Raw genomic sequence first — 14554 nt, forward strand, 5'->3', positions numbered from 1 at the left:
TCCCTGCCCGCACTGCACCCTCCAGTGCGATGGGCCTTACCCGCACTGCACACTCCAGTTCGATGGGCCCAATCTGCACTGCACCCTGAAGTGTGATGGGCCCCAACTGCACTGCACCCTCATGTGCGATGGGCCTTACCAGCACTGCACCATCCAATGTGATGGGCCCAACCTGCACTGCACCCTGCCGTGTGATGGGCCCCGCCCGCACTGCACCCTCCAGTGCGATGGGCCCCACCTGCACTGCACCCTCCATTGCGATGGGTACCACCCGCACTGCACCCTCCAGTACTATGGGCCCCACCCACAAAGCACCCTCCAGTGCGATGGGTCCTACCCGCACTGCACCCTCCAGTGCGATGGGACAAACCCGCACTGCACCCTCCAGTGCCATGGGCCCAACCCGCACTGCACCCTCAAGTGCGATGGGCCCAACCCGCACTACACCCTGCAGTGTGAGGGGCCCCACCCGCACTGCACCCTTCAGTGCAATGGGCCCCACCCGCACTGCACCCTCCAGTGCGATGGGTCCCACCCGCACTGCAACCTCCAGTACAATGGGCCACACCCCCACTGCACCCTCCAGTGCGATGGGCCCCGTCTGCACTGCAACCTCCAGTACTATGGGCCTTTCCCGCACTGCACCCTCCAGTGCGATGGGCTCCGACCTCACTGCACCCTCCAGTGCGATGGACCCTGGCCGCACTGCACCCTCCAGTGCGATGGGCCCTCCCGCACTGCACCCTCCAATGTGATGGGCCCAACCCGCACCGCACCCTCCAGTGCAATGGGCCCCACCCGCACTGCACCCTCCAGTGCAATGGGCCCCACCCACACTGCACCCTCCAGTGCGATAGGTCTCACCCGCACTGCACCCTCCAGTACAATTGGCCCAACCCACACTACAACCTGCAGTGTCATGGGCCCCACCCTCACTGCACACTTCAGTGCAATGGGCCCCACCCGCACTGCACCCTTCAGTGCAATGGGTCCCACTCACAATGCACGCTCCAGTACAATGGGCCCCACCCACACTGCACCCTCCAGTCCGATGGACCCCGCCCACACTGTACCCTCCAGTGTGATGGGACCCTCTCGCTCTGCACCCTCCAGTGTTATAGACCCCATCCACACTGCACCCTCCAGTGCGATGGGCCTTACCAGCACTGCACCCTCCAATGTGATGTGCCCAACCCGCACTGCACCCTCCAGTGCGATGGGCCCCACCTGCACTGCACCCTCCAGTGCGATGGGTACCACCCGCACTGCACCCTCCAGTACTATGGGCCCCACTCACAATGCACCCTCAAGTGCGATGCGCCCTACCCGCACTGCACCACATAGTCCGATGGGCCCCACCCGAACTACACACTCCAGTGTGATGGGCCACACCCGCACTGCACCCTCCAGTGCGATGGGCCCCACCCACACTGCACCCTTGAGTGCGATGGGCCGCACCCTTACTGCACACTCCAGTGCGATGGGCCTTGCCCGCACTGCACCCTCCAGTGCGATGGGCTCCGACCTCACTGCACCCTCCAGTGCGATGGACCCTGGCCGCACTGCACACTCCAGTGCAATGGGCCCCACCTACACTGCACCCTCCAGTGCGATGGGTCCCACCCGCACTGCACCCTCAAGTGCGATAGGCCCTACACGCTCTGCACCCTCCAGTGCGATGGGTCCCACCCGCACTGCACCCTCAAGTGCGATGGGCCCTACACGCTCTGCACCCTCAAGTGTGATGGGCCCCGTCTGCACTGCAACCTCCAGTACGATGAACCTTTCCCGCACTGCACCCTCCAGTGCGATGGGCTCCAACCTCACTGCACTCTCCAGTGCGATGGACCCTGGCCGCACTGCACCCTTCAGTGCGATGGGCCCTCCCGCACTGCACCCTCCAGTGTGATGGGCCCCACTGCACCACATAGTCCGATGGGCCCCACCCGCACTACAGCCTCCAGTGTGATGGGTCCCACCTGCACTGCACCCTCCAGTGTGTTGGGTCCCACCTGCACTGCACCCTCCAGTGTGATGGGCCCCACCCACACTGCAACCTCCATTGTGATGGGCCCCGCCTGCACTGCACCCTCCTGTGCGATGGGCCACGCCCGCACTGCAACCTCCAGTGCGATGGGCCCAACCCGCGCTGCACCGTGCAGTGTGATTGGCCCACCTGCACTTCATCCTCCAGTGTGATGGGCCCCACCCGCACTGCACCCTCCAGTGCGATGGGCTACACTCGCACTTCACCCTCCAGTACGATTGGCCCCACCTTCACTGAACCATCCATTGTGATGGGCCCCACCCCCACTGCACCACATAGTCCGATGGGCCTCACCCGCACTACACCCTGCAGTGCGATCGGTCCCACCCGCACTGCACCCTCCAGTGCGATGGAACCAACCCACACTGCATTCTCCAGTGCAATGGGCCCAACCCGCACTACACCCTGCAGTGTGAGGGGCCCCACACGCACTGCACCCTTCAGTGCAATGGGTCCCACCCACACTGCACCCTTCAGTGCGATCGGTACCACCCACACTGCACTCTCCAGTACAATGGACCCCACCCGCACTGCACCCTCCAGTCTGATGAACCCCGCCCACACTGTACCCTCCAGTGCGATGTGCCCTACCCGCACTGCACCACATAGTCCGATGGGCCCCACCCGCACTGCACCCTCCAGTGTGATGGGCCACACCCGCACTGCATCCTCCAGTGTGATGGTCCCCACCCACACTGCACCCTTGAGTGCGATATGCCCCACTCACACTGCACCCTTGAGTGCTATGAGCCCCACCCGCACTGCACCCTCCAGTGCGATGGGCCCTACCCGCACTGTACCACATAGTCTGATGGGCCCCACCCGCACTACACCCTCCAGTGTGATGGGTCCCACCTGCACTGCACCCTCCAGTGTGATGGGTCCCACGTGCACTGCACCCTCCAGTGTGATGGGCCCCACCCACACTTCAACCTCCAGTGTGATGGGCCCCGCCTGCACTGCACCCTCCTGTGCGATGGGCCACGCCCGCACTGCAACCTCCAGTGCGATGGGCCCAACCCGCGCTGCACCGTGCAGTGTGATTGGCCCACCTGCACTACATCCTCCAGTGTGATGGGCCCCACCCGCACTGCACCCTCCAGTGCGATGGGCTGCACTCGCACTTCACCCTCCAGTACGATTGGCCCCACCTTCACTGAACCATCCAGTGTGATGGGCCCCGTCTGCACTGCCACCTACAGTGCGATGGGCCCCGCGTGCACTGAACCCTTCAGTGTGATAGACCCCATCTGTACTTCTCCTTCCAGTGCGATGGGCGCCGCCCGCACTGCACACTCCAGTGTGATGGACCCCGCCCGCACTACACCCTCCAGTGTGATGGACCAAGCCCACACTTCACTCTCCAGTGCCTTGGGCCCCACCCACACTGCACCCTCCAATGCGATACGCCCAGCCTGCACTGCACCCTCCAGTGCGATGGGCCCCACCCGCACTGAACTCTCCAGTGCGATTGGACCAACCTGCCCTGCACCTTCCAGTGCGATGGGCCCCACCCGCACTGCACCCTCCAGTGCGATGGGCCCCACCCGCACTTCACCCTCCAGTGTGTTGTGCCCGCCTGAACTGCACCCTCCAGTGTGATAGACCCACCTGCACTTCACTCTCCAATGTGTTGGGCCCCACCCACACTGCACCCTCCAGTGCGATCAGCCCCGCCGACACTGCACCCTCCAGTGCGATGGGCCCCATGCACACTGCACCCTGCAGATCGATGGGCCCAAACTACACCCTCCAGTGGGATGGGCCCCGCCAGCAATGCACCCTCCAGTGTGATGGACCAAGCCCACACTTCACTCTCCAGTGCCTTGGGCCCCACCCACTCTGCACCCTCCAATGCGATAAGCCCAGCCCGCACTGCACCCTCCAGTGCGATGGGCCCCACCCGCACTGAACTTTCCAGTGCGATGGGACCAACCTGCCCTGCACCTTCCAGTGCGATGGGCCCCACCCGCACTGCAACCTCCAGTGCGATGGGCCCCACCCGCACTTCACCCTCCAGTGTGTTGTGCCCGCCTGAACTGCACCCTCCAGTGTGATAGACCCCGCCTGCACTTCACTCTCCAATGTGTTGGGCCCCACCCACACTGCACCCTCCAGTGCGATCAGCCCCGCCGACACTGCACCCTCCAGTGCGATGGGCCCGATGCACACTGCACCCTGCAGTTCGATGGGCCCAAACCGCACTGCACCCTGAAGTGTGATGGGCTCCACCCGAACTGCACCCTCCATTGCGATGGGCCCCACGCACACTGCACCCTCCAGTACAATGGGCCCCACGCGCACTGCACCCTCCAGTACAATGCACCCCACGCGCACTGCACCCTCCAGTGCGATGGGCCCCACCCGCACTGCACCACATATTCTGATGGTCCCCGCCTGCACTGCACCCTCCAGTGAGATGGGCCACACCCGCACTGCACCCTCCAGTGCGATGGACACCGCCCACACTGCACCCTCCAGTGCGATGGGCCTTACCAGCACTGCACCAACCAGCGCGATGGGCCCAACCTGCATTGCACCCTGCAGTGTGATGGGCCTCACCCGCACTGCACCCTGAAGTGTGAGGGGCTCCACCCGAACTGCACCCTCCAGTGCGATGGGCCCCACGCACACTGCACCCTCCAGTACAATGGGCCCCACGCGCACTGCACCCTCCAGTTCGATGGGCCCCACCCGCGCTGCACCACATAGTCTGATGGTCCCCGCCTGCACTGCACCCTCCAGTGCGATGGGCCACACCCACACTGCACCCTCCAGTGCGATGGACCCCGCCCACACTGCAACCTCCAGTGCGATGTGACCCTCTCGCACTGCACCCTCGAATGTGATGGTCCCTGCCCGCACTGCACCCTCCAGTGCGATGGGCCTTACCCGCACTGCACACTCCAGTTCGATGGGCCCAATCTGCACTGCACCCTGAAGTGTGATGGGCCCCAACTGCACTGCACCCTCATGTGCGATGGGCCTTACCAGCACTGCACCATCCAATGTGATGGGCCCAACCTGCACTGCACCCTGCCGTGTGATGGGCCCCGCCCGCACTGCACCCTCCAGTGCGATGGGCCCCACCTGCACTGCACCCTCCATTGCGATGGGTACCACCCGCACTGCACCCTCCAGTACTATGGGCCCCACCCACAAAGCACCCTCCAGTGCGATGGGTCCTACCCGCACTGCACCCTCCAGTGCGATGGGACAAACCCGCACTGCACCCTCCAGTGCCATGGGCCCAACCCGCACTGCACCCTCAAGTGCGATGGGCCCAACCCGCACTACACCCTGCAGTGTGAGGGGCCCCACCCGCACTGCACCCTTCAGTGCAATGGGCCCCACCCGCACTGCACCCTCCAGTGCGATGGGTCCCACCCGCACTGCAACCTCCAGTACAATGGGCCACACCCCCACTGCACCCTCCAGTGCGATGGGCCCCGTCTGCACTGCAACCTCCAGTACTATGGGCCTTTCCCGCACTGCACCCTCCAGTGCGATGGGCTCCGACCTCACTGCACCCTCCAGTGCGATGGACCCTGGCCGCACTGCACCCTCCAGTGCGATGGGCCCTCCCGCACTGCACCCTCCAATGTGATGGGCCCAACCCGCACCGCACCCTCCAGTGCAATGGGCCCCACCCGCACTGCACCCTCCAGTGCAATGGGCCCCACCCACACTGCACCCTCCAGTGCGATAGGTCTCACCCGCACTGCACCCTCCAGTACAATTGGCCCAACCCACACTACAACCTGCAGTGTCATGGGCCCCACCCTCACTGCACACTTCAGTGCAATGGGCCCCACCCGCACTGCACCCTTCAGTGCAATGGGTCCCACTCACAATGCACGCTCCAGTACAATGGGCCCCACCCACACTGCACCCTCCAGTCCGATGGACCCCGCCCACACTGTACCCTCCAGTGTGATGGGACCCTCTCGCTCTGCACCCTCCAGTGTTATAGACCCCATCCACACTGCACCCTCCAGTGCGATGGGCCTTACCAGCACTGCACCCTCCAATGTGATGTGCCCAACCCGCACTGCACCCTCCAGTGCGATGGGCCCCACCTGCACTGCACCCTCCAGTGCGATGGGTACCACCCGCACTGCACCCTCCAGTACTATGGGCCCCACTCACAATGCACCCTCAAGTGCGATGCGCCCTACCCGCACTGCACCACATAGTCCGATGGGCCCCACCCGAACTACACACTCCAGTGTGATGGGCCACACCCGCACTGCACCCTCCAGTGCGATGGGCCCCACCCACACTGCACCCTTGAGTGCGATGGGCCGCACCCTTACTGCACACTCCAGTGCGATGGGCCTTGCCCGCACTGCACCCTCCAGTGCGATGGGCTCCGACCTCACTGCACCCTCCAGTGCGATGGACCCTGGCCGCACTGCACACTCCAGTGCAATGGGCCCCACCTACACTGCACCCTCCAGTGCGATGGGTCCCACCCGCACTGCACCCTCAAGTGCGATAGGCCCTACACGCTCTGCACCCTCCAGTGCGATGGGTCCCACCCGCACTGCACCCTCAAGTGCGATGGGCCCTACACGCTCTGCACCCTCAAGTGTGATGGGCCCCGTCTGCACTGCAACCTCCAGTACGATGAACCTTTCCCGCACTGCACCCTCCAGTGCGATGGGCTCCAACCTCACTGCACCCTCCAGTGTGATGGGCCCCACTGCACCACATAGTCCGATGGGCCCCACCCGCACTACAGCCTCCAGTGTGATGGGTCCCACCTGCACTGCACCCTCCAGTGTGTTGGGTCCCACCTGCACTGCACCCTCCAGTGTGATGGGCCCCACCCACACTGCAACCTCCATTGTGATGGGCCCCGCCTGCACTGCACCCTCCTGTGCGATGGGCCACGCCCGCACTGCAACCTCCAGTGCGATGGGCCCAACCCGCGCTGCACCGTGCAGTGTGATTGGCCCACCTGCACTTCATCCTCCAGTGTGATGGGCCCCACCCGCACTGCACCCTCCAGTGCGATGGGCTACACTCGCACTTCACCCTCCAGTACGATTGGCCCCACCTTCACTGAACCATCCATTGTGATGGGCCCCACCCCCACTGCACCACATAGTCCGATGGGCCTCACCCGCACTACACCCTGCAGTGCGATCGGTCCCACCCGCACTGCACCCTCCAGTGCGATGGAACCAACCCACACTGCATTCTCCAGTGCAATGGGCCCAACCCGCACTACACCCTGCAGTGTGAGGGGCCCCACACGCACTGCACCCTTCAGTGCAATGGGTCCCACCCACACTGCACCCTTCAGTGCGATCGGTACCACCCACACTGCACTCTCCAGTACAATGGACCCCACCCGCACTGCACCCTCCAGTCTGATGAACCCCGCCCACACTGTACCCTCCAGTGCGATGTGCCCTACCCGCACTGCACCACATAGTCCGATGGGCCCCACCCGCACTGCACCCTCCAGTGTGATGGGCCACACCCGCACTGCATCCTCCAGTGTGATGGTCCCCACCCACACTGCACCCTTGAGTGCGATATGCCCCACTCACACTGCACCCTTGAGTGCTATGAGCCCCACCCGCACTGCACCCTCCAGTGCGATGGGCCCTACCCGCACTGTACCACATAGTCTGATGGGCCCCACCCGCACTACACCCTCCAGTGTGATGGGTCCCACCTGCACTGCACCCTCCAGTGTGATGGGTCCCACGTGCACTGCACCCTCCAGTGTGATGGGCCCCACCCACACTTCAACCTCCAGTGTGATGGGCCCCACCTGCACTGCACCCTCCTGTGCGATGGGCCACGCCCGCACTGCAACCTCCAGTGCGATGGGCCCAACCCGCGCTGCACCGTGCAGTGTGATTGGCCCACCTGCACTACATCCTCCAGTGTGATGGGCCCCACCCGCACTGCACCCTCCAGTGCGATGGGCTGCACTCGCACTTCACCCTCCAGTACGATTGGCCCCACCTTCACTGAACCATCCAGTGTGATGGGCCCCGTCTGCACTGCCACCTACAGTGCGATGGGCCCCGCGTGCACTGAACCCTTCAGTGTGATAGACCCCATCTGTACTTCTCCTTCCAGTGCGATGGGCGCCGCCCGCACTGCACACTCCAGTGTGATGGACCCCGCCCGCACTACACCCTCCAGTGTGATGGACCAAGCCCACACTTCACTCTCCAGTGCCTTGGGCCCCACCCACACTGCACCCTCCAATGCGATACGCCCAGCCTGCACTGCACCCTCCAGTGCGATGGGCCCCACCCGCACTGAACTCTCCAGTGCGATTGGACCAACCTGCCCTGCACCTTCCAGTGCGATGGGCCCCACCCGCACTGCACCCTCCAGTGCGATGGGCCCCACCCGCACTTCACCCTCCAGTGTGTTGTGCCCGCCTGAACTGCACCCTCCAGTGTGATAGACCCCGCCTGCACTTCACTCTCCAATGTGTTGGGCCCCACCCACACTGCACCCTCCAGTGCGATCAGCCCCGCCGACACTGCTCCCTCCAGTGCGATGGGCCCCATGCACACTGCACCCTGCAGTTCGATGGGCCCAAACCGCACTGCACCCTGAAGTGTGATTGGCTCCACCCGAACTGCACCCTCCATTGCAATGGGCCCCACGCACACTGCACCCTCCAGTACAATGGGCCCCACGCGCACTGCACCCTCCAGTGCGATGGGCCCCACCCGCACTGCACCACATAGTCTGATGGTCCCCGCCTGCACTGCACCCTCCAGTGAGATGGGCCACACCCGCACTGCACCCTCCAGTGAGATGGACCCCGTCCACACTGCACCCTCCAGTACGATGTGACCATCTCGCACTGCACCCTCGAATGTGATGGTCCCTGCCCGCACTGCATGCTCCAGTGCGATGGGCCTTACCCGCACTGCACACTCCAGTTCGATGGGCCCAATCTGCACTGCACCCTGAAGTGTGATGGGCCCCAACTGCACTGCACCCTCCAGTGCGATGGGCCTTACCAGCACTGCACCCTCCAATGTGATGGGCCCAACCCGCACTGCACCCTGCAGTGTGATGGGCCCTGCCCGCACTGCACCCTCCAGTGCGATGGGCCCCACCAGCACTGCACCCTCCAGTGCGATGTGTACCACCCGCACTGCACCCTCCAGTACTATGGGCCCCACCCACAAAGCACCCTCCAGTGCGATGGGTCCTACCCGCACTGCACCCTCCAGTGCGATGGGACAAACCCGCACTGCACCCTCCAGTGCAATGGGCCCAACCCGAAGTGCACCCTCAAGTACGATGGGCCCAACCAGCACTACACCCTGCAGAGTGAGGGACCCCACCCGCACTGCACACTCCAGTGCAATGGGCCCCACCCGCACTGCACCCTCCAGTGCGATGGGTCCCACCCGCACTGCAAACTCCAGTACAATGGGCCCCACCCACACTGCAACCTCCAGTGCGATGGGCCCTACCCGCACTGCATCACATAGTCCGATGGGCCCCACCCGCACTGCACCCTCCAGTGTGATGGGCCACAACCGCACTGCACCCTCCAGTGAGATGGTCCCCACCCACACTGCACCCTTGAGTGTGATATGCCCAACCCACACTGCACCCTTGAGTGCTATGGGCCCCACCCGCACTGCACCACATAATCTGATGGGCCCCCCCCGCACTGAACTCTCCAGTGTGATGGGACCCACCTGCCCTGCACCATCCAGTGCGATGGGCCCCACCCGCACTGCACCCTCCAGTACTATGGGCCCCACCCACACTTCACCCTCCAGTGTGTTGTGCTCCACCTGAACTGCACGCTCCAGTGTGATACACCCCGCCTGCAGTTCACTCTCCAATGTTTTGGGCCCCACCCATACTGCACCCTCCAGTGCGATCAGCCCCGCCCGCACTGCACCCTCCAGTGCGATGGGCCCCACGCACACTGCACACTGCAGTTCGATGGGCTCAAACTGCACTGCACCCTGAAGTGTGATGGGCTCCACCCGCACTGCACCCTCCAGTGCGATGGGCCCCACGCACACTGCACCCTCCAGTACAATGGGCCCCACGCACACTGCACCCTCCAGTGCAATGGGCCCCACCCGCACTGCACCACATAGTCTGATGGTCCCCGCCTGCACTGCACCCTCTAGCGCAATGGGCCACGCCCGCACTGCACCCTCCAGTGCGATGGACCCTGCCCACACTACACCCTCCAGTGCGATGTGACCCTCTCGCACTGCACCCTCAAATGTGATGGTCCCTGCCCGCACTGCACCCTCCAGTGCGATGGGCCTTACCCGCACTGCACACTCCAGTTCGATGAGCCCAATCTGCACTGCACCCTGCAGTGTTACGGGCCCCAAGTGCACTGCACCCTCCAGTGCGATGGGCCCCACCCGCACTGCACCCTCCAGTGCGATGGGTCACACCCGCACTACACACTCCAATACAATGGGTCCCACTCGCGCTGCACCCTCCAGTGCGATGGTCCTCACCCGCACTGCACCCTCCAGTGCGATGAGTCCCACCCGCACTGCACACTCCAATACAATGGGCCCCACTCGCGCTGCACCCTCCAGTGCGATGGTCCCCACCCGCACTGCACCCTTCAGTGTGATGGGCCCCTAATACACTGCACCCTCCAGTGCGATGGGCCACACCAACACTGCATTCTTGAGTGCTATGGGCCCAACCCACACTGTACCCACCAGTGCGATGGTCCCCACCTGCACTGCACCCTCCAGTGCAATGGGCCCCACCCACACTGCACCCTCCAGTGTGATGTGTCCCACTCGCACTGCATCCTCCAGTGTGATGGGCCCCATCCGCACTGCACCCTCCAGTGCGATGGGCCCCTTCTGCACTGCAACCTCCAGTGCGATGGGCAACGCCCGCACTGCACCCTCCAGTGCGATGGGCCCCGCCTGTGCTTCACCCTCCAGTGTGATGGGCCCAGCCTGCACTGCACTCTCCAGTGCGATGGGCCCCACTCGCACTGCACCCTCCAGTGCTATGGACCCACCAGCACTGCACCCTCCAGTGCGATGGGTCCCGTCTGCACTGCACCCTCCAGTGTCATGAACACCACCCACACTGCACCCTTGAGTGCGATGGGCCCCACCCACACTGCACCCTCCAGTGTGATGGGCCCCACCTGCACTGCACCCTCCAGTGCGATGGGTCCCGTCTGCAATGCACCCTCCAGTGTCATGAACACCACCCGCACGGCAAGCTCCAGTGTCATGGGCCCCACCTGCACTTCATCCTCCAGTGTGATGGGCCCCACCCGCACTGCACCCTCCAGTGCGATGGGCTGCACTCGCACTTCACCCTCCAGTATGATTGGCGCCGCCTTCACTGAACCATCCAGTGTGATGCGCGCTGTCTGCACTGCCACCTACAGTGCGATGGGCCCCGCGTGCACTGAACCCTTCAGTGTGATGGACCCCATCTATACTTCTCCCTCCAGTGCGATGGGCACCGCCCGCACTGCACCCTCCAGTGTGATGGCACCCGCCCACACTACACCCTCCAGTGTGATGTGCCCCTCCAGCAATGCACCCTACAGTGTGATGGACCCCGCCCACACTTCACTCTCCAGTGCGTTGGGCCCCACCCACACTGCACCCTCCAATCCGATAATCCCAGCCCGCACTGCACCCTCCAGTGCGATGGGCCCCACCCGCACTTCACCCTCCAGTGTGTTGTGCCCGCCTGAACTGCACCCTCCAGTGTGATAGACCCACCTGCACTTCACTCTCCAATGTGTTGGGCCCCACCCACACTGCACCCTCCAGTGCGATCAGCCCCGCCGACACTGCACCCTCCAGTGCGATGGGCCCCATGCACACTGCACCCTGCAGATCGATGGGCCCAAACTACACCCTCCAGTGGGATGGGCCCCGCCAGCAATGCACCCTCCAGTGTGATGGACCAAGCCCACACTTCACTCTCCAGTGCCTTGGGCCCCACCCACTCTGCACCCTCCAATGCGATAAGCCCAGCCCGCACTGCACCCTCCAGTGCGATGGGCCCCACCCGCACTGAACTTTCCAGTGCGATGGGACCAACCTGCCCTGCACCTTCCAGTGCGATGGGCCCCACCCGCACTGCAACCTCCAGTGCGATGGGCCCCACCCGCACTTCACCCTCCAGTGTGTTGTGCCCGCCTGAACTGCACCCTCCAGTGTGATAGACCCCGCCTGCACTTCACTCTCCAATGTGTTGGGCCCCACCCACACTGCACCCTCCAGTGCGATCAGCCCCGCCGACACTGCACCCTCCAGTGCGATGGGCCCGATGCACACTGCACCCTGCAGTTCGATGGGCCCAAACCGCACTGCACCCTGAAGTGTGATGGGCTCCACCCGAACTGCACCCTCCATTGCGATGGGCCCCACGCACACTGCACCCTCCAGTACAATGGGCCCCACGCGCACTGCACCCTCCAGTACAATGCACCCCACGCGCACTGCACCCTCCAGTGCGATGGGCCCCACCCGCACTGCACCACATATTCTGATGGTCCCCGCCTGCACTGCACCCTCCAGTGAGATGGGCCACACCCGCACTGCACCCTCCAGTGCGATGGACACCGCCCACACTGCACCCTCCAGTGCGATGGGCCTTACCAGCACTGCACCAACCAGCGCGATGGGCCCAACCTGCATTGCACCCTGCAGTGTGATGGGCCTCACCCGCACTGCACCCTGAAGTGTGATGGGCTCCACCCGAACTGCACCCTCCAGTGCGATGGGCCCCACGCACACTGCACCCTCCAGTACAATGGGCCCCACGCGCACTGCACCCTCCAGTTCAATGGGCCCCACCCGCGCTGCACCACATAGTCTGATGGTCCCCGCCTGCACTGCACCCTCCAGTGCGATGGGCCACACCCACACTGCACCCTCCAGTGCGATGGACCCCGCCCACACTGCAACCTCCAGTGCGATGTGACCCTCTCGCACTGCACCCTCGAATCTGATGGTCCCTGCCCGCACTGCACCCTCCAGTGCGATGGGCCTTACCCGCACTGCACACTCCAGTTCGATGGGCCCAATCTGCACTGCACCCTGAAGTGTGATGGGCCCCAACTGCACTGCACCCTCATGTGCGATGGGCCTTACCAGCACTGCACCATCCAATGTGATGGGCCCAACCTGCACTGCACCCTGCCGTGTGATGGGCCCCGCCCGCACTGCACCCTCCAGTGCGATGGGCCCCACCTGCACTGCACCCTCCATTGCGATGGGTACCACCCGCACTGCACCCTCCAGTACTATGGGCCCCACCCACAAAGCACCCTCCAGTGCGATGGGTCCTACCCGCACTGCACCCTCCAGTGCGATGGGACAAACCCGCACTGCACCCTCCAGTGCCATGGGCCCAACCCGCACTGCAACCTCAAGTGCGATGGGCCCAACCCGCACTACACCCTGCAGTGTGAGGGGCCCCACCCGCACTGCACCCTTCAGTGCAATGGGCCCCACCCGCACTGCACCCTCCAGTGCGATGGGTCCCACCCGCACTGCAACCTCCAGTACAATGGGCCACACCCCCACTGCACCCTCCAGTGCGATGGGCCCCGTCTGCACTGCAACCTCCAGTACTATGGGCCTTTCCCGCACTGCACCCTCCAGTGCGATGGGCTCCGACCTCACTGCACCCTCCAGTGCGATGGACCCTGGCCGCACTGCACCCTCCAGTGCGATGGGCCCTCCCGCACTGCACCCTCCAATGTGATGGGCCCAACCCGCACCGCACCCTCCAGTGCAATGGGCCCCACCCGCACTGCACCCTCCAGTGCAATGGGCCCCACCCGCACTGCACCCTCCAGTGCGATAGGTCTCACCCGCACTGCACCCTCCAGTACAATTGGCCCAACCCACACTACAACCTGCAGTGTCATGGGCCCCACCCTCACTGCACACTTCAGTGCAATGGGCCCCACCCGCACTGCACCCTTCAGTGCAATGGGTCCCACTCACAATGCACGCTCCAGTACAATGGGCCCCACCCACACTGCACCCTCCAGTCCGATGGACCCCGCCCACACTGTACCCTCCAGTGTGATGGGACCCTCTCGCTCTGCACCCTCCAGTGTGATAGACCCCATCCACACTGCACCCTCCAGTGCGATGGGCCTTACCAGCACTGCACCCTCCAATGTGATGTGCCCAACCCGCACTGCACCCTCCAGTGCGATGGGCCCCACCTGCACTGCACCCTCCAGTGCGATGGGTACCACCCGCACTGCACCCTCCAGTACTATGGGCCCCACCCACAATGCACCCTCAAGTGCGATGCGCCCTACCCGCACTGCACCACATAGTCCGATGGGCCCCACCCGAACTACACACTCCAGTGTGATGGGCCACACCCGCACTGCACCCTCCAGTGCGATGGGCCCCACCCACACTGCACCCTTGAGTGCGATGGGCCGCACCCTTACTGCACACTCCAGTGCGATGGGCCTTGCCCGCACTGCACCCTCCAGTGCGATGGGCTCCG

The sequence above is a fragment of the Phyllobates terribilis genome, unplaced genomic scaffold (assembly GCF_046119375.1).
Source record: "Phyllobates terribilis strain yellow unplaced genomic scaffold, ASM4611937v1 Scaffold_67__1_contigs__length_7525285, whole genome shotgun sequence".
NCBI classification, from domain to species: Eukaryota; Metazoa; Chordata; class Amphibia; order Anura; family Dendrobatidae; genus Phyllobates; species Phyllobates terribilis.